Here is a 23,965-nt window from a genome sequence, read left to right on the forward strand (position 1 = left end):
TTCTGCAGATATCTTCTGATCAGAAATCAGCTGCTGTCTCATTTCCTTTGAGGAACTGATGCATAAGGCTGCATTCTACAACACTCTTCCCCTTCTTCCAGCTATTACAGTTTTTTGTCCCCTCATCCATAGTGTTCTGCCAGCCTTGGGGATGGGGGTGGGGGTTTGTGACACTGATGTCCTGTTTCTGACTGAGCACTAAACAGACACATATTCTTAGCACTTGACAGTTATGAGTCTCTGCATTAACTGCTGCCCATAGCCCATAACAGAAGGAAGTTTCTCTGATTAGCATATTTTGAAATTTTAATCTCCAAGGTGATATTAAAAGACAGCGATTTAGGAAATGGTTGGTTCATTAGGACAGACAATTTATGAATTAAATTAATACCCTTGTTAAAAAAATTCTAGAGAGCTAGCTCTCCCTTGTTATCATGTGAAGACAGACAAAAGACATGTTAACTAGGCAGCCACCCCTCACCAGATACATGCTCAATTTGAACATGGATTTCAAGCCTTTAGAACTGATGGGAAATAGATTTCTTTTGCTTATAAACTGCCTACTTTGCTTTTAGAATTACAGCCTGCTATATGACTCTATTCTGGTCAGTTTCAGGGACTTCTTGAAGACGTTGAATTGTTTACTTTCTGGATTTTAAATTCAGAAAGGAATGTTCAATGGACTCTAGAACATCCCAGTCTTAAGAAGCTTCCCTCTAAGATCAAATGTTTTATCTCAGAAGAAATGTTATAGAACATAGCCCAAACAAACTAGGACAGTTTCACTTCTAAATTGCCTGTTTTTCTTTCTACCTCCTCCACTTTATGCCTTCTTTTCTTCTAGGTAGAGAGAGAAAATTTGAAACTATTAAAGTCCATGGATTACTCCAAATAGAGTTTATTTGCTTGCTTGCTTGTTGTAAACTTTCAGGGTAACTGGCTCCCATACTATTCAATCCCCAAACGGTCCTTCTCCAAGGCAGGTCCATCTGATCCTAGGTGTTAGCAATTTCTCTAGGCTCTGCCTAACAGTTAGTTAGCAACAGTCATGTATGAGCCTGGCTCACATATAAAGACTGGACTGTTCAACTCTCTCTCTCCATCTCCCTCTCTCTCCATCTCTTCCCCCCTCCTTCTATTCCCTATGTGTCCCTGGCTGGTTTCTTCCTCTATTCCTCTTTCTTCTCTTTTTATCCTTCTCTGTCCCCGTTTCCCTGCCTTAACCCCTTTCTAGGTCTCTGCTTTCCTCCCTGGGTCCCTTACCCCAATAATCTTCCTTTGTACTTGGCCTGTCCTGTGGCATGACTGTTCAGAGGGACAACTTGACAGGGGCCATTGAGGTGCGCCCTCCTGCATTATTACACCATGTGGCTCATAAAACAAAATACTAGGGTTGGTGTAAAACACCATCTAAATTTGATTGGGATCTCCATAAGCCCCAATTCCTCTGAACTGAAAGGGCTTAGACAGAAGAAAGCCCATCAAACAGTACAGGGCCAAAGACACAAATACCAGTGTGTAACCTAGAGTACAGCCAAAGACACAAATACCAGTGTAACCCAGAAAGAACAGAAACAACTTTCCAAAACTAACACAGTCAATCATACCTCAAAAAAAGACAAAGCAGAGCTGGTGAGGTGACTGGGTTGGTATAGCACTTGTGCACTGGGAATCACCACAAGGTGGCATTGTTCTCTAATCTCCACATACACCCTGGGGCACATGTGCTGTGTGTGTGTGTGTGTGTGTGTGTGTGTGTGTGTGTGTGTGTGTGTGTATGTGTGTGTGTGTGTGACACATTTTCCAGAAACAAAGAGACAGTCATTCAGAAAAATAAACTGCTCCATCTTCCTCAAAGATGCACATTTCAGATCTGTTTATGAACATCCCCAAGAAGTTAAGCTTTAAATATACAATCTGATCTTTTAAATTTTTGTATTTCCGCAATTGATGTCATCACAGAACCATATATGTAAGAGGTAATGCTTCTCTTTCAGATATTCATTTCCATGGATGTGTACTTTCACATATATACAGACATTTGGAAGGTAACCAGTGTCACAGCTTTAGTGGACTTGATCTCTGAAAGAACATCTTCTGACTGACTGTTCTTCAGTTCTGCTGAACTTCAGTTTATCTAGACAGAGGAAATCACTCCACCAAGAAGAGTGATTTAGGAGAAGGCATAGGCTAGAAGAGTGATAGTTCCACTTCTCAAGATCTTTTACTCCCAGAATACACAGGCAAAGGACAACAGTACCTACCCAGACATACTTCTCCTTGTAAGAAACCCCTGATGAGTTGCCACTGTTTCCTCCTTTCTACTCACAGTGTTTCCCACTAAAGCCCAGGTTGGCCTGGACGTCACTATGTAGTGCTTGGCAACCTTTTTGCTTTTACTTCCCAAGTGCTAAGATTATAGTCAGGAGCTCTGGTTCTCCTACTCTGATTCTTGGATAAATGTAGGAAGCAAATCACTAAACATCTCACATGAGCAGTTAAAAAAAAAAAAACAGATTCCTACACAAAGTAGTGTTTTTTCATATCATAGGAGACCAGCTTCGCATGGAGCAGATGTCATGCATCTGGGCCTGAGCAGAGGGGCCCAGCTGCTAGGCAGAGCAGGGCTCTGAGCAGCAGCTTCCTCTCTGGGCAGCTGTCCTGGCTGTGCCCCAAGTCTGGGCAACCTTCCAGATGAGCGTTAGCTCCTCAGCTTCAAACTTGTGCCTGGCCCCTCCATCTGTCCATCAGAGCTCAGAAGTGGTTTGGCCATTGCATATGTACAGATATTATTCAAAGGTGATATATATTTGGCTTGAAGTGGACTATAATCTTTAATACATTGTCTGTTACCCTTATAACTTATTACCATGTCTTACTTAATATTCTCATTCTATAACAAATCATATGATAGATATTAGACAATTAATAAAATAACTAGTATAGATGCCATAGGGATTAGTATAATATAGTATAGATGTTATAGTGAATAATCACTTTAATTAAATAAATTCTATAAATCCTTAATTTTAGTGGCATTTACTAATTGTATAATGACATTGAATTATTTATTAATATGAGATAAAGCTTCCATCTATTGGCTCTCTTTTGTTAGCTCACAAAACTGAAGAAAATATCTTAGTTATTTTTCTTTTTTTCTTTATTTTTTTTAGATATTTACTTTATTTACATTTTAAATGTTGTCCCCTTTCTTGGTCTTAGTTATTTCTCTTACAAAAGCAATGTGGTGAAATATAATATAGTAGAAATATTTTCAAATTTACAAAAGCAGTATAATTGTGTCAGTGTTACTCTTAAAATACTTTTTGTAGCAATTTAGCAATCAGGAGAATATATTTTTAAAAGGATTCTTCTGTAGAATAAAAACATTTGGAACCCACTCTGCAGTGTCTTTATTATGGTGATGTCCCAGTAGATGATACAATTTACAATGTCTGAGCACTCTGATGTCTTTCATCCTGATGTCATTCATCATTTCCCTCTTCTCCATCATGTAATGATGTGTGTGACAGTCATTTCACTAAACTCAAAAGACTTAGTCAGGACTACCCTTCTTTTAGTTCTGGAGATACCAGAATATAAAAATACTAGTAAGTTGTTGTTCACATATACACTCTAAAGGGGCTAGAGTTATACTGAATGAAATTAAATTCCCTCCCCCGAAAAAGGTAAAAGCCTGACTAGAAATAGCAAAATTCAATAACCACAGCACTTGCTAATATAGTGCATTTTACATTTCAAAATGTCTACCAATTACATTTTTATTTATTCAGTGAAATTCACCAAGACATTAGATACATACAAATAACAATTTGTGCCTTTATTCATACATCTACAGTCCATCATTTTATTGTAAATGGTTATTTATTTCTTATTAAAATTCATTAAAAGTTTTAAAAACTCAGTCCATATGAAAGGTGTCTTTCCACAAACTTTATATGCCCCAGTACAGGGGAACACCAGGGCCAAAAAAAAAAAATTGGGAATGGGTGAGTAGGGAAATGGGGGAGAGGGTGGAGGGTATGGGGGACTATTGGGATAGCATTGGAAATGTAATTGAGGAAAATACGTAATAAAATATATTAAAAAAAAAAGAAAGGTGTCTTTCTTCCTTTATTTCTATAGGTTGCTACCTTTAACAATGCTCTGGCTTCAGTCTCCTATTGGTGGTATTTCAGGGGAGCCATACCATTACCAGACAGTTTTCATTATTGTTAAGCAAGAGGAAACAGCCATAACTTTACTTTTGGTTTCATGTTGTAACCTTTTCACTCTCCACTGAAACAATTCTTTGCCATCTCCCTTCCTTCAAATATAGACACACTAACAAAGTAGTGTTTCTAAAATTCATCTTCAATAAAGTAAACTGAATAATAAAAACAGATACTAGTTTTATAACTTTTATATTCATCAATTAGTAAAGATGTTAGTAATAACTGATGCAATATCTGCAGGTAATATAAAATTGTATCCATAAAACTCAAGCATTTATATATAAAAGTATAATTTTACCAATCTGTTACATGTACAGTTTGATTTCTATGCAAGCCAAATCATGTAATAAAGAGTAAGTGCATATTTTTTTAAACACCAATGTATCTAGTACACATGTGCAAATAATGCTTTTGGATAATTAAGGTAGGAATAGTATACTTTATAATAAACTTTTTCAAAAAAATGAAAAGCTAGTTCTACCAGATTCCATGTGAAAATGAGCCTGGAGCTACTGCAATCATTATGGATACGTGGGATAACAAACAACTCCTTTTTATGAGCTGGAAGAACAGGTAGGCATATACATGTGTATCACTATATTTGTTTCAGTTGAAACAGATTCTATGGAAAATAGTCAATATATCTAATGGTTATATTCTGGCACTAGGCAGAGTTCTTAGTTGCCATCTGTGAGGTGTGTCCTCCCAAAATGCTCTCATATCTCTTCTGAGCTCTGTGAGCTTGCAGTACCAGGAGACTTTTGCCTCATTTCAATGAAAATATGTAAGGTGACTTCATAATGACTGTTGCAAGGAAGTGCAATTTTGAGTGTTAGCTATTAATGTCTAAGGAAACTCTGGGCAAACACAATTCAATAGTTCATTTCAAATTTTATATCAATTATTTAAAATCAACATAATTGTTATAGTAAATTGCTATTACAAAAAATTAACTATTTTCTTTATTTTTTTATTAGATATTTTCTTTATTTACATTTCAAATGCTATCCTGAAAGTCTCCTATACCCTCCCCCGAACCCTGCTCCCAAACACACCCACTCCCGCTTCCTGGACCTGGCATTCCCCTGTACTGGGGCATATAATCTTTACAAGACCAGGGCCTCTCCTCCCACTGATGGCCTACTGATGGCCGACTAGGCCATCTGCTACATATGCAGCTAGAGACATGAGCTCTGGGGGTACTGGTTAGTTTATATTGCTACTCCTCCTATATGGTTACAGACCCCTTCAGCTCCTTGGATACTTTCTCTAGCTTCTCCATTGGGAGGCCCTGTGTTCTATCTAAGACATGATTGTGAGCATCCATTTCTGTATTTGCCAGGCACTGGCATAGCCTCACAAGAGACAGCTATATCAGGATCCTGTCAGCAAAATCTTGCTAGCATATGCAATAGTGTCTCCATTTGCTGGCTGATTATGGTATGGATCCCCAGGTGGGGCAGTCTCTGGATGGTCCTTCCTTCCATTTCAGCTCCAAACTTTGCCTCTGTAACTCCTTCCATGGGTATTTTGTTCCCCATTCTAAGGAGGGACGAAGTATCCACACTTTGGTCTTCCTTCTTCTTGAGTTTCATGTGTTTTACAAATTTTATCTTGGATATTCTAAGTTTCTGGGCTAATATCCACTTATCAATTAGTGCATATCATGTGTGTTCTTTTGTGATTTGGTTACCTCACTCAGGATGATATCCTCCAGATCCACCCATTTGCCTAAGAATTTCATAAATTCATTGTTTTTAATAGCTGAGTACCACTCCATTGTGTAAATGTACCACATTTTCTGTAACCATTCCTCTATTGAGGGACATCTGGATTCTTTCCAGCTTCTGTCTATTATAAATAAGGCTGCTATGAACATAGTGGAGCATGTGTTCTTATTACCAGTTGGAACATCTTCTGGGTACATGCCCAGGAGAGGTATTGCTGGATCCTCCGGTAGTACTATGTCCAATTTTCTAAGGAACCGCCAGACTTGTTTTCAGAGTGGTTGTACAAGATTACAATCCCACCAAGAATGGAGGAGTGTTCCTCTTTCTTCACATCCTCACCAGCATCTGATGTCACCTGAATTTTTTATCTTAGCCATTCTGACTGGTGTGAGGTGGAATTTCAGGGTTGTTGGTTTTGGTTTTTGTTTGTTTGTTTGTTTGTTTGTTTGTTTTTTCATTTCCCTGATGATTAAGGATGTTGAACATTTTTTCAGGTACTTTTCACCCAGAAATCAACTTTTTCAAACAACTTATTTTAGGATACAGGTCTCAAATCATAAATAAGTGAATAAAAAGAGATGGCCATTTGAAATATTTAAACTTTTCAAAACTAAAATATTTTTACTTGCTCAGTGATTAGATAAATAAATCAGCTTTCAGCCCAGACCAGACATCTTCAAATTTTATATCAACTATTTAAAGGCCATTCACATTCACCTTTAAAGGTCTTCATTAAAGGCTGCTGAAGTTTAGCACAGAGAAGTAATTAAGGGTAATAATGACCATATTTTCTGATCAAAGATATAAAAAAGACATTCTGTATCTTATTTAAATGAACAGATAAAAATGGAATGACAGTTAATTTGGCTTTTTGGAATAAGGAAATATATGGCATTGACAAAACATCTATTTCTAGATATATAACATTCATAAAATTAAACATAAAATATTGTGCTGTGCTATCTAAAGACATCTTTCAAATATGACATAGAAACAGATAAATAAGTACTAAGAGTGTTTCATTTGCTGTACATAATGACATAAATGCATGGAATCCTCCATTTGGAAGCAACTATGCTCTGATTCTCGTGTTTCAAGGACTCTTAACTTTAAAGATAGTCTTATAACTTTAGATGTACAGAGATGAAAAAAAAAGGGAGTAATCATAGAAAATGGAAGTAAAAGGAATGGAAGCAATAAAAACACCGAGGATAGTCACCGAGTGTGGTCATTTGGTTATAGTGTTACAGCACCATAATAGAATCCATACTTTTGGATTTTACTGAAATCTACCATTTATAAGCAGTATTAAGTAATATTTACTAAAATATTTTTAACTTTTTAAATTGGAGCACTATACTGAGTTTTTAAGATATTTATTTATTCATTCACTTATTTATTTAGTGTGTAGGTTTTGTTTGCCTGAGTCTATGTGTACTAGGTGCCTGCTTAAGGTTCTGTATAATTGACTGTGAGTGCTCAGCTATAAATGACATCTGTATCAACTTTCAACCCAAAACTCAAGGAACTTCACTGAAGAGGGAAATAATATAAGAGCCATAGGATGTGGAGGGATGGTATGAAAAACTGTCATCCGGGCTGTTGCACACATGAACCCAGTACAGCAGAAATTACCCATGCAAGATCCGTAGATAAAACCAATCCAGTTAAATATTCCAGCATGGTGCAGGGCATGGATTCCAAAACCCTACTTCTAGATGAAAAGCTATTTAGCAATTGATGACTGCTGAAGGAGGGAGAGTCATTTTTTTAAGTGTGGCACTACTTGGAGTTAGTGATCTAAAAATGAATGATAAAAGTAGAATATGAAGGTGGAAGGTAGATGTTATAGGGTGGTCCTGTGAGGAGTTGGAGAATGGGAAATAAAGAGTAGATATGATGATTTAGATGCAATGAATAAGTGCATGACATTTTCAATGGCTAAATAAAGAAAAAAGATGAAAAACGAAAATCATGTTCCTAGAACTTAATTTTCTGAGCAAAAACTTTATTTGAACCTTTCTCCACCATGTTACAGCTATATTTAAATTGTATATGGCTATTCAAGTGGGTTATCTCATTGGTATTTGAAATGCAATTTGGGGCCATAGTAAATAGGAAATCCAACTATCACTTCAATCCTAAAATTAAAAGAGAGTGTACATCTGAAAGCAGTTACACTTAGCATATGAGAGGAGTACTTTGTACAATGACTGTTCTGATAAATATTTATACTAAGTGTGCAGGCAACCATGGAGTTGGCTTGGCCGGCTGGCTTGAAAGGCATGCATCATAGGTTTTTCAGGTTAGAGTCCATGACTCCTGGAGCACAATGTGCCTTCCAGTTTCTGAGAGACTGATGCACTCCCTCAGGCAGTGCAGTATCCAGGCCTCTTTGTTTCCCTTGGAAGTCTAAGAAGCAAAGAAGCTTGACAGGACAATTGGTTGTAGATATTAATCTCATGTATCCTGTATGGCTTGCAAATGTCATTATACCCTGACAACTACCATGTTATTGATCCTGGCAACTGCCATCGTATTTTGTTTCTGATAAGGGTATAAAAAGTCTGATTGCTCTCAATAAAATTGCCACAGCCTCAGTTGTGCTGTTGCTACTCCAACCTAGCCTGATATAACTCCTTGAGGCCATATCAGGTGACCTTGGACCAGAGTAAGCATGGGTGCTGACATAGGGTAATGTTTCATTTCAATTGTCAATTTGCTGAAACTTGGAGTTACCTAGGAAATGGTTATGCCTATAAGTGATTATCTTGATAAGTTATTGAGCTTGGAAGACCTGCTCACTTTGTGTGGCCCCTTTCCCTGGACTGAGATCCTGGACTGTATAAAAGGAAAAAAGTGAGCTGAGCACAAACATTTATGACTTTCTCTCTACTGCAGGTGCAATGTCGCCAGCTAGATCAACTTCTTCCTGTGACTTTTCCATGACCCCAGATCAATCCTTCCTTTCTTACATTACTCTTACCAAAGTCTTTTATCACAGTGGCTAGAAAGGTAACTAAGACAGTACATAAGTCCAAGAGGAAAGAATAAAATCAGAAGATGCAGGAGATATCTAGACTGAATAGGGAACTATCAAAGAAACCAAGAAGAAAGCCCAATAGGAGATGCTGTGGCTGTGATGGAGGCATGGTCAGTGGTACTAAATGCTTCCCAGGATGAAAGTGAAAGTGGGAAACTCTCTTCTAGAGTTTAATAAGGCCTCCCTGAAACTAAAAGACAGCAAACTGAAGACAGCTCTGGGATGTAGTCATCTTTAAAAGTCTAACTGTTAAAAATTTATTGTAAAAGTAGTTAGTTATTTCCTAGAATAAGGGAACCTGAAGTGGGTTTAAGCATAATAAGCAAAATGTTAGAAAATGAACATGGCTCAGTGAGTAAAGTTGACTTCTAATAAGCCTGATGACCTGAGTTCAAACCCAGGATCTACATGGTGGAAGGAGAAGATTTACTCCTTCAAACTGTCCTCTAACCTCCACATGCATGCTGTGACAGGGGCATAAACACACACACACACACACACACACACACAGAGAGAGAGAGAGAGAGAGAGAGAGAGAGAGAGAGAGAGAGAGAGAGAGAATATGCACACATAGAAACACAAATAAATCCAGTAAAAAATTTTAAAAAGAAGTTAATGCATAAAAATTGTTTTCATTAATAGTATTTATGAAGAAGCTTCTGGGGGGTCTACCTGAGTGTGAAAGAGTTATGAAAAGCCCAGGTAGGGAGAAGTTCTCAACTATGGAATAAATGTGAGTAGATTTTATGGAGAGACAGGTCTAATTTTTAAATCATTCTCCACATTTTCTATGTACATTTGGCTACAGGAGTAGATTCTAACTGCTTCTAATTATATTGGAGGAAGACTTTCCCAGATTCCCATTGTCTAGTGGGCAATACCCCTCCCTAGGTGTAGAAAACTGAAGTCACTGCAAGCAGCCATTTCAGGGGATGGGCTCTGCCTGTAAGCTTATGGGTGATAGATGCTTTATTCTTCCGTCTCCTAAGCTAGAGCAGAGGATGTGGCTGGCTAAGAGGCAGAGGCTGTGCAGATGCGTGTATAGATATCTCTGTGTTCTCTCACATCCGCTTCCTCTTTTGAGCTGACAGTTGAATGAGAACAGAGAGAAAGTCACAGTCTGCGATATGAAACTATCACACAGTCCTCACCTCTAGCACCACTCCTGAGAAAGATTCAACCCTGTTTCGAGAACTTTCTTACCTCTGGTAAGTGTAGTTTTTCTTTGGCTTTAGGGTGGAACTGATATAGAGTTATAGATAGTTACAGAGAAAAGGATACATACGGGTCAGGGGGGAAAAATCTGGCTTCCAAGTTAAGAGATTTATCAGGAGAGAAACTTTCATTCCTGACCTTAACTCTACAGCCTCATCATTGGAACTATTGAGCAGAGAGATGCCTCTTTCCATCCTCCTGGTTACCAGATGTTATTGTTCTGGGGTCATGAATCATGGCCTTTTTGATGAACTGAATTGCTATTCACAAAATTCCTTTTTTCTCATGAGAATTCTTAGCATCTTGCTGAACTCATATGTGCGGCCATTTAATTCTATTTTCAATTATGAAAAGTTGTGAACAAGAGAAGTTTCCTGGTTTGATGATAGGTTCTGTTTAGTGCCCTTATCTCTGAATTTGGGAATATACAAATCTAGCCTGACTTTTCTCTCAGCTTTTCTTTGGAATCTTCAGCAAAAGAATATGGAGATAAAGTGTTGTGAGGTATGTAAAAATTACTATGTAGGAAAATTTGCACAGTTGGATAATGACAGGCCAAATTTACTAAAAGCCCATGGTCCACATTTTATGAAGACTAGAGTTTTGCCTTATATCTCATTTAAATATGTTGACCTCTCAGTGACCTACATAATATTGGAGCTGGCATCTCCAACACCCTTTGTTTCAGGGTAGCCATCCATCTGTATCCTGGGAAAGGAAGAGGCATGGAAATATCATTCACACTGGGCTTTTCCCACAACCCACTTTATCCCACAACCCATTTTATTCCACCACCCACTTTATCCATGGGTAGAAGAGGCAATGTAGGGATTTAGGGCAGAGCCTCATCAAGATAAAAGTGTACTGTAGAAATAGTTTAGTAAGATAATAAGCATTTAAAACAATGCCCAAGGAAATATCTGTGACTTTGTATATCACAAAGGTCCTTAATTGGAGGTTTTAGACAATTCATGAGTAATTAGAGGTTGGAAGCTTGCAAATGTCCAAGCTTCTGATTCAGCAGATGTTCAGCTTGAGTGGTAAGAGCCAGGGATCTGCAGTCTCCTATATCATGACCATTGGTAAAAAGAAAAAGAAAAAAAGAGCTCAAAAGGACAGGTTTATTGGTTGTCTCATACAGAAAATGTTATCATAGATAGCAAGATAAAGCTATAGTAGGAGGGATAGAAAAAGAGCCAACAAACACAGACACTCAGACAGATTTAGAGGCCATTTATAACCAGACTAATAATGTTCTCTTAACTCCTTCGATCCTCTGAAAGTTAAGATATTTTCTAGGATGAAACACTATATAGTGATGTGGAGAGACTTTTAGGTTCAAGTTCTGACATTCAGATTATAATAGAAAGTTGGGTCTTGGCTCGTGTCTTAGTCTTGACCCATGTCATGACTCAAGCTTCACTCTGAATGGCAGCAATGGAAAAGACACAGAATTACTTTCTATGTGTAGACTCATAGCTGCCTGATTTCTACTTAGAGGTCAAGGAAAGTGACTAACCCAAAAGCCACAGCCCTATGCTCAACCCATACCCAGGCCCAGTGAGAATGGCCAAAACACAGATTTGGGCTGAGAAGAGAATCTGTCAAATAAGCTGAGGGATGAGAAGAGTATATGTATCTACTGTGCAATAAAAGGGGGAAATGAGAACAAGAATGAAGTAACTCCATGACCATGAAAACAAAACATTGAGTTAATGATAGCAATACACAGAGATCATTAGGTAGTCAAGAAATCTCTTCACTTATTCTAAACAAGTCTAAATAAAGCTATGTGTAATTAGCCAGAGTGAGCTATTTTCTTATTCCTGATACCTTTTAGTCTGCTGGGATTTTTTTAATGGCATCTCTCACACACCAACAACACAGTATGACTTGATGCAAATATATGACTTTAATATCTCCCATGGTCATTTATAAACCTTCCAGAAATCTCCCTCATATCTGAATGTTCAAAGGGAATGACAGGAAAAGAACTTAGATGATTTGCTTTTAATATTCAGCTAAATTTGTTTGTGGGAAAATGGCATTAAAAAAAAGGAAAGGCAAAGGCATTACTGTTGAAGGCAAACTTCAACACCACAGGGTAAACTGAGGAGAGCTAAGTATAGAGTCAGTGACTGGGGGCTGGTGCTGATAGCAACAGGTTTGATAGCAACCAACAGGGGCTGCTGCTGATGGCAGCGAGCAACTAGAAAAAAGAAAGGATTGGAGCTAAGACGAAAGGATGGACCATCCAGAGACTACCCCACCCAGGGATCCATCCCATAATCAGCCACCAAACCCAGACACTATTGCATATGCCAGCAAGATTTTGCTGAAAGGACCCTGATATAGCTATCTTGACTGAGGCTATGCCAGTGCCTGGCAAATACAGAAGTGGATGGTCACAGTCATCTATAGGATGGAACACAGGGCCCACAATGGAGGAGCTAGAGAAAGTACCCAAGGAGCTGAAGGGGTCTGCAACCCTATAGGTGGAACTAGGTGGAACAACAATATGAACTAACCAGTACCCCCCAGAGCTCATGTCTCTAGCTGCATATGTAGCAGAGGATGGCCTAGTCCACCATCATTTGGGAAGAAAGGCCCCTTGGTCTTGCAAACTTTATATGCCCCAGTACAGGGGAACACCTGGACCAAGAAGTGGGAGTAGGTGGGTAGAGGAGCAGGGTGGGGGGAGGGTATAGGGAGCTTTCAGGATAGCATTTGAAATGTAAATGAAGAAAATATCTAATAAAAAAAGATGTAAAAAAAAGAAAAAAGAAAGGAGAGGTAAATCATACACAGGCATGCACACACACACACACATGCACTGAGTGGATGAAGCAAGAAAAACAACAACATGTATATATATATATATATATATATATATATATATATATATATGCACACACATATTCCCACACTAGATGGATAAAGCAAAGCTTCAACCAACTTTACATATATATATACATATACAAATATACACATACATGTATACACATATACATATTTGGTGGATGGAGCAAACACCAAAAACAAGTTGACTTCAACAACTTTATTTTTTCTTTTAGCCTTTTTATACCATGAAGTCAAAGTTCTGTATATAAAAAAAGATGACACCATAGCCACAGATTCATATTCTCTAAAAAAAATCACCACAAAAACATATTCTTCAAAATAGATTAAAATCATTACACAAAAGGAATTTACAACAGGATTATTGATTATGTATTTTTCTTTTGAAACTCATACCTAACTAAATATTTTCAATCTAACTTTCTTTCTATAAATTTATCATAACCCTAAAGCAATAATTTTTGTCATGATTAATAAGATTTAAGCAAGCATATTTATAGTAGCAAGCTTTTTCCTATGCTTAGCTGACAATCTGTATTTACCAAGAAACAGATCGTCACCCATCTTACGTCTTTTTTTTTTTTTTGAAGTCTTTTCAGCTAAAATGGCCAATCATCTTATATTAAGAATTATTTGCTCTTTTCCTAGTGTACAGCAAAACATTTGGCCACATCCCTAGATCACAAGATGCAGGAACTCAGACATAGCCTAGAATGACTGTTTTCTTTGATCATTAACTTGTCCCAAGCCTAGTTTTCTCTTCCAAGTATGAGTATGTGCTTATAATGCATGAAACTCACTCTACTCCTTTTTTAACTTATGCAGCCTTCACCATACAACAAGGGAGGGAGCATGTTCCACTCTTAATTCTAACTTTATTATATGTTTCTGTCAAACAACTTAAACCATCTCCTTAAACTTTCTATCAACTACTCTAACTTCCTAAAACTATTTAAATATCTTCAGAATTTCTGTACAATCATTAATTTATCTAAACAATATTGTTCTATGCAAGTTCATGTTGATTTGCAGGAAAATTGCCCAATAGAGTGGGCTATCACCCAGCAAGTAATCATACCAGGCTACAGGGAGTAAGAGTCTCCCCACATCTAATCACACCAAGCTGAATATACAAGGAATATAGGAATGACAAACATGAGAGGGCACATCAGTAGCAAGAAGCAATCCTGGGATGAAACCTCTGGGGCTGTGCCTATCCAAGGTATACCCATTGCAACTGTGCAAAATTGTGGGCTATCTCCAGGAAGCTCATTTGCCCACTGCAGCTCCTCCTGCATGGAGTCTACTATGTTACATTTCATAGTTTCTATTATTTACTAAATAATACTAACTTTTTTTTTATTTACTAAGTAACAACATTTTTCTACCCTGTGAAACAAAGACTGGAGTGCTGTAAGGAATGAAAAAAGAAAGTCAAAGAAGTTACATTGTGTAGTTTCTACTGTTTACTAAATAACACCCTTTTTTCCTTTTCCCTAATCCAGAGACTGAAGTGCTCCCTTAGGTCATAGATGTCTCAGAGTGCTCCAACATCACAAGAATAAGTTTTTATTTAATAATGTTCCTAGAGCCACACTGGTTACCATTGATCTAAAAGGAGTGCAACAGCCTATTGTAGGTTTTTGATACATAAGTTTGAAGAGGGTCAATCTGGCTTGAAGTTAAATTTGCCCTTTCCACAGAGAAATGCTGTCTGCTCTGGGATTTCCCCAGACTTCTGAATTGGTAAGACTGTGCCTGGGGCTAAGGATGCAGAAGTTCTGTTGGGCCACATCATGGAAACTCTATTTCCTTTTTTTGTTTTTTTTGTTTTTTTGGTTTTTTTTTTTTTACCCTTGATCTCACTCTCAGTCCCAATTCACAGGTACTGCTTAGGGCATAAATAACATACAGAGAAGAGGGGCCTGTCTGGTCTGTTGGTAGAAGGAGGTCCCAAGCACTGAAGACTGATCTAGAACCTGAGAGTGGTAGGAAGAACCCTGTGTGATAAAAGGAAGAGAGAACACACTTGCGATTTAAACTTGTGAGTCCTATGTTCTATCTTCCCTTCTCTCCCTCCCTCCTTCTCTTACTCCATGCCTCCTTTCTCCTTCCTTCCCTCAACTTTCCTTACCCCTTCTTATCTCTGTCTAGTAATTTTACTCTAAAGTGAGTGTCCAGGATTAGATTTCCCTCTGTTCCCTCTGGACATTGTATAAGGATAGGCACTATTGAAGTAGAGAATGATTTAATGGACAGAACTAGATGAGGATCTGAATCAGATCACCAGTACTCATGTAAAAGCTAGAGGTGGTGGTGCAATCTGTTATTAATGCTGAAGTAGTGGAGATAAAAGACCCCCAAGGACTCACTGTCCAGCCAGCTTACAAAATCAGTATATCCCAAATTTAGTGAGAGACTATTTCAGAGAATGATAGAGGAAGACACCAAATATAGACCTTTGGCCTCTATAGATGCACATATGAGTACATGCATGTATAAATATAACACACACAAATAAATAGAAAATAATAAGGGATTATTTTTCTCACAGTTGATCTCTGCCTAATACGAGCACCTCTCTTTAACATCCTGATATGGTGCACTCTAGTGTATTCTAATGATCATTCCCTTGTCTCCCTTTTTTGAGACTAGCTTATATTGAGAGAAAATTAATAACAACCTTGCATATTATTTATTATATAATACCTAATTTTAATCTTCAATAACACACAATGTGTGGCAATTATCAGTTTACATATTGAAAACACTTAGATACAGAGAGGTTGAGTAGTTTTGCCAAAAACTCTAAGTGGATAAACTACTATTTTTAAACAGGAATACTCTGATTCCAAGTCCCAAGCTCTGCCTACATGTTTTTCTTTCCCTGAGTTTCTAAATAAAACTGCAAAGAAAAGGAAACATTGCCCATGTTACTGGGAGTTTAAAAATATCCCTACACTGAACCATATATAAGCACAGGTATTGTCAGCTTCACAGTGGTAGGCCCATTTGTTATATTTAAATATTAAGATAGGTGGGGAAGAACTGTGAGGAGTAGAGGGGGGAGAAACTGTAACCAGGATATATTATATAAAACAGGTCTATTTTCAATACATGGAAAAAAAAGAGGAGGAAGAGGAGAAGAGAGAGGAGGAAAAGGAGGAAGGGGGAAGGGTGCGGAAGAGGCAGTAGCCCACTTTGCACATTGTTAATATATCACATCCCAGAGAAATGCATCAACCACTATTTCCAGTTTTAAATAAAAATTAAACCTCCCCCTTGGGGAAAAAAAGATATGTCCACAGTAAATTGTGGTAGATATCATTGCTCCCAGTCCTCTTAATGCAGCACAATTTACCCTAGCTGCCCCTGCCCTTTCCACGAGATTTCCCAGACTGTTCAAAAAAAAAAAAAAATCTAGCAATTCAGTAACTAGGCCTATGCTGAGCCTGGCCCCAGGGCTGTGACTATTAACTTTGTTAATTCAGTGCTTTTCTACAATAACTGCTAAAATATTCTAATTCTACAATCTGGAAGCAATGAAGAAATTTCATGTAATCCCAAATTGAACCTTGTTGGAAAACTGACCTGCAAGCCCGAGGAAGGTTAGTCTGCTTCCAGATCACCAAGATGGAATCAAGAAGAAAACTATGCTGGTAACACAAACAAAACAATACTTTTTTTTGCTGTGATCATCACACAGCTCAGTACAAAATGTGTTAGGTTTATGCTTTTTCTACTCCACCAGATTATAAAATAGTCAGCTTAACAGTATATAAAGCAGAGAATTTACTAAAATAATCTTGTTGTGTTTTATGAATCGCAGCATGATGTGGAGAGAGGGAGGATCTGCTAAGGTGTGCCCCTGAACAATCAAGCCATATGGCAGGCCTAGTACAGAAAGAAGTTTATTGGAAGGAAGGTGAAGAGCAGAATGGAGACCTGGAAAGGAGTAGAGGCAGAGAAAGGAAGGGAGACAGAGAAGGATAGAAAGAGGGAGGAGAGAGGAAGAGAGGCTTCAAGCTTGAGGGAGAGGGAGAGAGAGAGAGAGAGAGAGAGAGAGAGAGAGAGAGAGAGAGAGAGAGAGAGAGAGAAGAAAGAGAGAGAAGAAAGAGAGAGAAGAAAGAGAGAGAAGGAAGAAAGAGAAGGAAGAAAAAGAGAAAGAAAGAGAAGAGAAGAGAAGAGAAGAGAAGAGAAGAGAAGAGAAGAGAAGAGAAGAGAAGAGAAGAGAGAAAAGAAAAGAAAAGAAAAGAAAGGAAAGGAAAAGAAAAGAAAAGAAAAGAAAAGAAAAGAAAAGAAAAGAAAAGAAAAGAAAAGAAAAGAAAAGAAAAGAAAAGAAAAGAAAAAAAAAGAGAACTAGAGCGGTCTTCTTACTGACTCGGACCTGGCAGGCAGACACAAGTTACTAGGTAACTGTTAGGCAGAATCTAGAGGAATTGTAGGCAGAGCCTAGAGGAATTGCTAACAACTTACAACTCCCTTCCTTCATCCAAGACTCTATATCTGCAGATACTTGGGTGACAATAGGCTATTTTATTACTCTAGTATTTGTGTAAAGACTGTACAACAAGAAGTCAAACCAATGCAAGCTTAAATCCAAGCCCTTTTAATACGTAAATACACATCCTTGAATAAGATATTCTCTCTGAGCTTCAGATGCTAATGATTAGCTCTAAGGTGTTGGTTAGAATTAAGTGAAGTATTTTATAGGACATATTTATGGCTAAATATTAGATGCTCTACACAAATCAGTTATTTCTAGTCCCTGATTCTTTGATTCACCATGTCAGTGTATTGTGAAACTGCAGCTGAATCTTCTAGAAGATGGACTAGCAATGTAGTAGGAAGTAGACATGTTCTCAATTCAGCAATAATGACACTTTCTCAACTGTTTCTTCACTACTGCTACAGGTATTTGACAATATTTTATTAGAAGATAGGCACAGTTCTTAAACAATTCTGTGATCTTAAGCCACAGATGTAACTTCATCCCTACTTCTATAAACTCTTCACAGAACAAAGAACATCATCTCTTACTCTATTTGGTTGTAGTTAATACCAGACCTCCTGGTAAGTTATGGAAAATAATTCAAGAAAATAATTCTAGAGAAATTTCTAGGCTTTGGGGAAATTCAGACAAGAAGTAAGTAGATACTATGTGGCATTTTTCTTAAATTATTGGTAAAAACAAAAGAAAAAATATACAGGTTGCCACCTTCTCTCTCAACATTGGACATAATACAGCCAAAGTTATAATAAATTTGCATCAAGGAAAGTAGCAGTCAGAGTTCAAAGAAAGTTTTGAGTAGGAAATGAAAAATTAGAATGGAAAATGATTTTCTAAAGATAGCATTATTTGTTAGTTTGAACTTTAAAATTTAATCAGATGAGTTACCCTTATGGTGTATTAACTAAAGCACAGAAAGATGGTCCCACATAGCATCCCTTCACTACAAGGTAGGTAATATACACACAGAAGATTTGAAGCCATGGAGAAAGCCAGGTGGGTCTGTACCTCTTCTATGATATATACTAGTTGAGGGAAATTTCCCAGCACAAGTGTGAGTCTTGCTCTTCAGCAGGTACAATATTTGCTAAATTATCTCCATTAAAAAGCATTACACCATGCCCTGTCATGGGACTCAAGAGAGACCTTACAAAGAGTGGTCCAATCAACACAAACATGCTATATACTTTTTGAATATGACAGAATTACACATGCTGGTTGCTAGAAACTGATCAGAGAAATGATGTGAATACAAATGGCAATTCTTATTTTTTAGCTTTTACTTAGTAGTAGTATTTTCATGATCATTGTGTGTATGTGTATGGTGTGTGCTGGGAGGAGGTCAGAGGGCAACTTTCAAGAGTCAGTTTTCTTCTTCCACCTTGGATTCCAGTGATTGAATTCAGGTTGTCAAGCTTATGTACAGACATTCTGACCAGGTTCCATCATATTGTGGGAATACACTTTTGTCTGATGACCATTGTTGTTACTGGAACATTTAGAGAAAATATTTCTATCCCAATCTCTCTATTAGCCTCCCTCCAAAAACCTCCAAAGCTGTATCTTGCCATCTCTGTACCCATCTGTCATTTCTCAACATACTCACTGCTGGCGTGTTACAACATACTCAACATACTCATGCTGTTACAACATACTCACTGCTGGCGTGTTTATCTGATATCATTTGCCACTTCCTTCAGATTTCCAGAAACAGAACTTAGTTTCTTATCTCCCAGAAGTGTGTTCATCCTTTTACTATGAACCAAACCCTTTATTTATTTCTGTTTCCCAATATTGCTACCCATTTTTACAGTGGTTCCACTTAATGCTTTGTGAACAGTTCATGATGACCCAACTATGACAAAGATTGGGGAAAAATACTTTTTATTTTAATTTCCACACCAAGAGCCAAATTTAAAAAATTAGTTCCTTTGCATCTTCTCTCTTGAGATCATGGGGGCAGGGGGCGCAGGAGCTTGTGTACACAAGCACACGAGCACATGTACATGGAAGCCAGAGGTCAAGGTCAGGCATTCTCCTCTATCAGTCTCCATCATAAATCTTGACATGGGATCTTACATTTACTCTGGAATTTACTATACTGCCTGACCAGTGAGACCCAGAAATCATCCTAAATTCAGTCACAGTGTTGGGATTATAAGCATGTAGTACAGCTCTCAGCTTTTTCATATTGGTTCTGAGAATGTAGTTCAGGTCCTTGTGAGTACATAGCAAACACTTTAGACATTAAGACACCTTCCAAGCCCCTACCATAGTTGTCTTTTAAAGTGAGTAAATTATTTCATTCTTATCCAAACTGCCAGAAAATTACTGTTCTTTGCAGTGTGTGCTAGACCTCTTAGTTTGTGTCTTTCTGCTGCCTGTAACTACAGCCAGTTTTGTGAGTCTTCCTTTGTAACTTTTAAATCATTAAGCATTCTGTTTCTGTATACACTTTCCTTTAAGTAGTTGCAATTGGTCTGAATAAGGATGTACAAATAAGAAAAAGGAATTGCCAGGCACATGCAAATGTTGTTCTGAATTGCAGAAACAGGGTTTAGAACTATCATCTCTCCGTTCCCTAACTTTCTGTCCCTCACACATAGTTAAAGCCTATGGGAACCTTGAAGCTACGTGCTGAATTTGTCTGTGGTAACTTGTTAAGGCACTAGGCTCTCATGTTTAGCCAACAACATGTTTGATTCTGTTTTAGACATTAGAATCACAGCAGTGGACAATCTAGACAAAAACATCTGACCCTGGAGCTTATGTTACAAGTAGAAGAGTAAATAAAACATAATATAAATTAATAAAAGTGGAAAGTAAAAGTGTAACAGGGAAGTCACGCACAGACAGGGTTAACACCAACTGTAGAAGCCACATCTGGCTTTCTGGAGGAAATGGGTTGAGAACAGATTGAGGGCTTTATGGGTCTAGTGCAACAAATACTTAGGATGAAAAGAGAGAGAGAGAGAAAAAAATGTGTAAGAAAAGCCAGGGCTGAAGAGAGGTGGAGAAGAAATTCACTTATTTGAATGAGAGCTTCAAAGATGTGAGGAACATAAAATACTCTTATCAAAGATGGTACTGACAATCTTTGCCTGTCATACCAGGTAAAGAAAATAAGGTGTGTCCAGTTGTGTTTGGTACAGACAATAGGATATCAGAGCCTAGTGTGGCAGCCCTATGTCCCTTTCTAGTTGTGTCCCTCTTGTCTTTCTGTCCTTTATTTTCCTCCTCTCTCTACCTCCTTCCTTTTCTTACCGCTTTCCTTCCCTCATTTTCTTCTCTCATTCCCTTGCTCTCTTCTCCACTAATCTCTCTACCTCACCTCTCCCTCCTGTCTCCCCCTCCCAGTTGTTCCTTTTCCCCGTGCTTTTCTTGCCTTACTGCCATCCTTTTAACTTTTTCTCTTTTTCTAATTTTTTCTAATTTTTAATATTTTTATTGGATATTTTATTTGTTTACATTTCGAATGTTATTCCCTTTTCTGGTTTCCCCTGCCCCCCCAAAACCCCCTATTCCATCCTCCCTCCCCCTGCTTCTATGAAGGTGCTTTTCTACCCACCCACTCCCTCCTCTCCGCCGTGGCATTCCCCTACACTGGGGCATCAGGACTTCCAGGACCAAGGGCCTCTCCTCCCATCAATGTCTGACAAGGCCATCCTCTGCTACAAATACAGTTGGAGCCATGGGTCCCTCCATGTGTACTCTTTGGTTGGTGGTTTAGTTGCTAGGAGTTCTGGGGTGTCTGGTTGGTTGATACTGTTTTTCTTCCTATGGGCTGCAAACGCCTTCAGCTCCTTCAGCCTTTCTCTAACTCCTCCATTGGGGACCCTATGCTCAGTTCAATGGTTGGCTGCAAGCAGCTGCCTCTGTATTTGTCCGGCTCTAGCAGAGCTTCTCAGGAGACAGCTATATCAGGCTCCTGTCAGAAAGCACTTCTTGGCATCCGCAATAGTGTCTGGGTTAGGTGTCTGTATATGGGATGGATCCCCAGGTAGGGGAGTCTCTGAATGGCCTTTCCTTCAGTTGCTGCTCCACACTTTGTCTCTTTATTTCCTCCCCTAAGTATTTTGTTCCCCCTTCTAAGAAGCACTGAAGTATTCACACTTTGGTCTTCCTTTCTTGAGCTTCATGTGGTCTGTGAATTGTATCTTGGGTACTCCGAGCTTTTGGGCTAATATCCACTTATCAGTGAGTGCATACCATGTGTGTTCTTTTATTACTAGGTTACCTCACTCAAGATGATATTTTCTAATTCCATCCACTTGCCTAAGAATTTCATGAATTCATTGTTTTTAATATCTGAGTAGTAGTCCATTGTGCAAATGTACCACATTTTTTGTATCATTCCTCTGTTGAAGAACATCTGGGTTCTTTTCAGCTTCTGGCTATTATAAATAAAACTGCTTGTTGGAGCAGCTTTTGGGTATATGCCAGGTATGGTATAGCTGGGTCTTCAGGAAGTATTATGTCCAACTTTCTGAGAAATTGCCAGACTGCTTTCCACAGTGGTTGTACCAGCTTGCAATCTCATCAACAATAGAAAAGTGTTCTTCTTTCTCCACATCCTCACCAGCATCTGCTGTCACCTGAGATTTTGATCTTAGCCATTCTGAGGTGGAATCTCATGGTTGTTTTGATTTGCATTTCCCTGATGACTAAGAATGTTGAGCATTTCTCTGGGTACTTCTCAGCCATTTGGTATGCCTCAGTTAAGAATTCATTGTTTACCTCTGTACCTCATTTTTAATAGGGTTATTTGGTTCTCTGGAGTTTAACTTCTTGAGTTCTTTATATATATTGGATATTAGCCCTCTATCAGATCTTTTCCCAATATGTTGGTTGCTGTTTTGTCCTATTGACAGTGTCTTTTGCCTCACAGAAGCTTTGCAATTTTATGAGGACCCATTTGTCAATTGTTGATATAAGCCATTGGTGTTCTGTTCAAGAGGTTTTCCCCTACGCACATGTTTTCAAAGCTCTTCCCTACTTTCTCCTCTATAAGTTGCAGTGTATCTGGTTTTATGTGGAGGTCCTGGATCCACTTGGACTCAAGCTTTGTACAAGGAGATAAGAATAGATTGATTTGCATTCTTCTACATGCTGACCACTAGTTGAATCAGGACTTTGTAGAAAATGCGGTATTCGGTAGGCACGTCCTGAGCTCCAGAGCTGTGGCAGCAATCTCAGGTTGGCTGTATGCATCAAGCTAGAGCCTCTGGGTTTGGTGTCTGTGTAGTTTCTTTGACAAACAGGGTTGGCTCACCCCACCTCAAATAGTTCTAGACCATTTTTTTCTCTTGTAATTTTGGAAAATGAGGGGAAATAAGTACCATACCCCCATACCAATGTGTTTGTGGTGGCCTTCAAGGCAGGTGACCTGGCCAGCCCTTACTGATCCATGGTCTCTGCAGGTCTGAGAGCTGCCCCACTGGTCTGCTTCTTCTCCCTTGGCAGCAGAGCTACCTGGGGCTTGCATGTTAATCCTGAGCAAGCTTGTTGGGGTGAAGTGGGGGCTGTCTCCCCACTGTGACTGGAGTGCATGTTTACACCAGCACTTTTTCTGCACATGTATCTTCAATCCAACAAGGCCGTTTTTTATTCACATAGCAGAGGCCTCGGGTGGCTACTGCACTGTGCTCATGGTCATCTGCACCATTTTCTACACCAGATCTGCTTGGCACCATGGGGAACTCTGCCCCTGCACAATGACATTCCAATCACTACCAGCCAGAAGTTACAGCCGACCTTGCTGATTGTCACAAGCAGGACCTTGGGTCCATTGGCACTGTCGGTGATAGTAAGCCATTTCTTGGGGAGAGGAGACTCTTCCCTACAGATCTGCTTGGGCCTGTGCAAATGGCACTGCAAACGAGTCACACACGCGTGGAGTCCATGAGCTAGTGGAATGTACAAAGACGCTTAAGCATTTCAGGGCTGGTTCTGTTCATATCCAATTCTGGTGCTTAGGAACAGGGACCCATGTTAATGCCCCAGAGCAAAGCCCCACTCCTGTGAAGGAAGGGGCAGCCTGACCCTGACGCCCAGCAAGGGGCAGCCCTAGGCTTTGTTTTTCTTGCTTTATTCCCTTTTGTGTTGGCCTTGTGCTGGGTTTGTTTATGAAGATGTATTTTGTTTAACCAAATATTAAAAATGAAAAGCTGAACACAAAAAAAAAAGAAAGAAAAAAGAAAATGTGGTCTTTTTTCCACTGGGTGGTTTTAGTTTCTTTGTCAAAGATCAAGTGATCATAGGTGTTCATTTCTGGGTCTTCAATTCTATTCCATTGATCTACTTGCCTGTCTCTGTACCAATACCATGCAGTTTTTATCACTATTGCTCTGTAATTCACCTTGAAGTCAGGGAT

General features: G+C 38.7%; 1 protein-coding gene across 1 annotated transcript in view; it reads left to right on the forward strand.

Annotated features, from left to right (window-relative positions):
* Positions 1–10,122: 10,122 nt before the first annotated feature.
* Positions 10,123–23,965, forward strand: part of Tespa1 (thymocyte expressed, positive selection associated 1) — a 39,109-nt gene continuing 25,266 nt past the window's right edge. Inside the window, exon 1 of the mRNA XM_021175048.3 lies at positions 10,123–10,216. The gene's annotated coding sequence lies outside the window, so the exon portion shown is untranslated. The remainder of the gene's footprint in view (positions 10,217–23,965) is intronic.

Source organism: Mus caroli, unplaced genomic scaffold, assembly GCF_978045245.1.
Source record: "Mus caroli unplaced genomic scaffold, Mus_caroli_1 scaffold_9, whole genome shotgun sequence".
In the NCBI taxonomy this organism is placed as follows: Eukaryota; Metazoa; Chordata; class Mammalia; order Rodentia; family Muridae; genus Mus; species Mus caroli.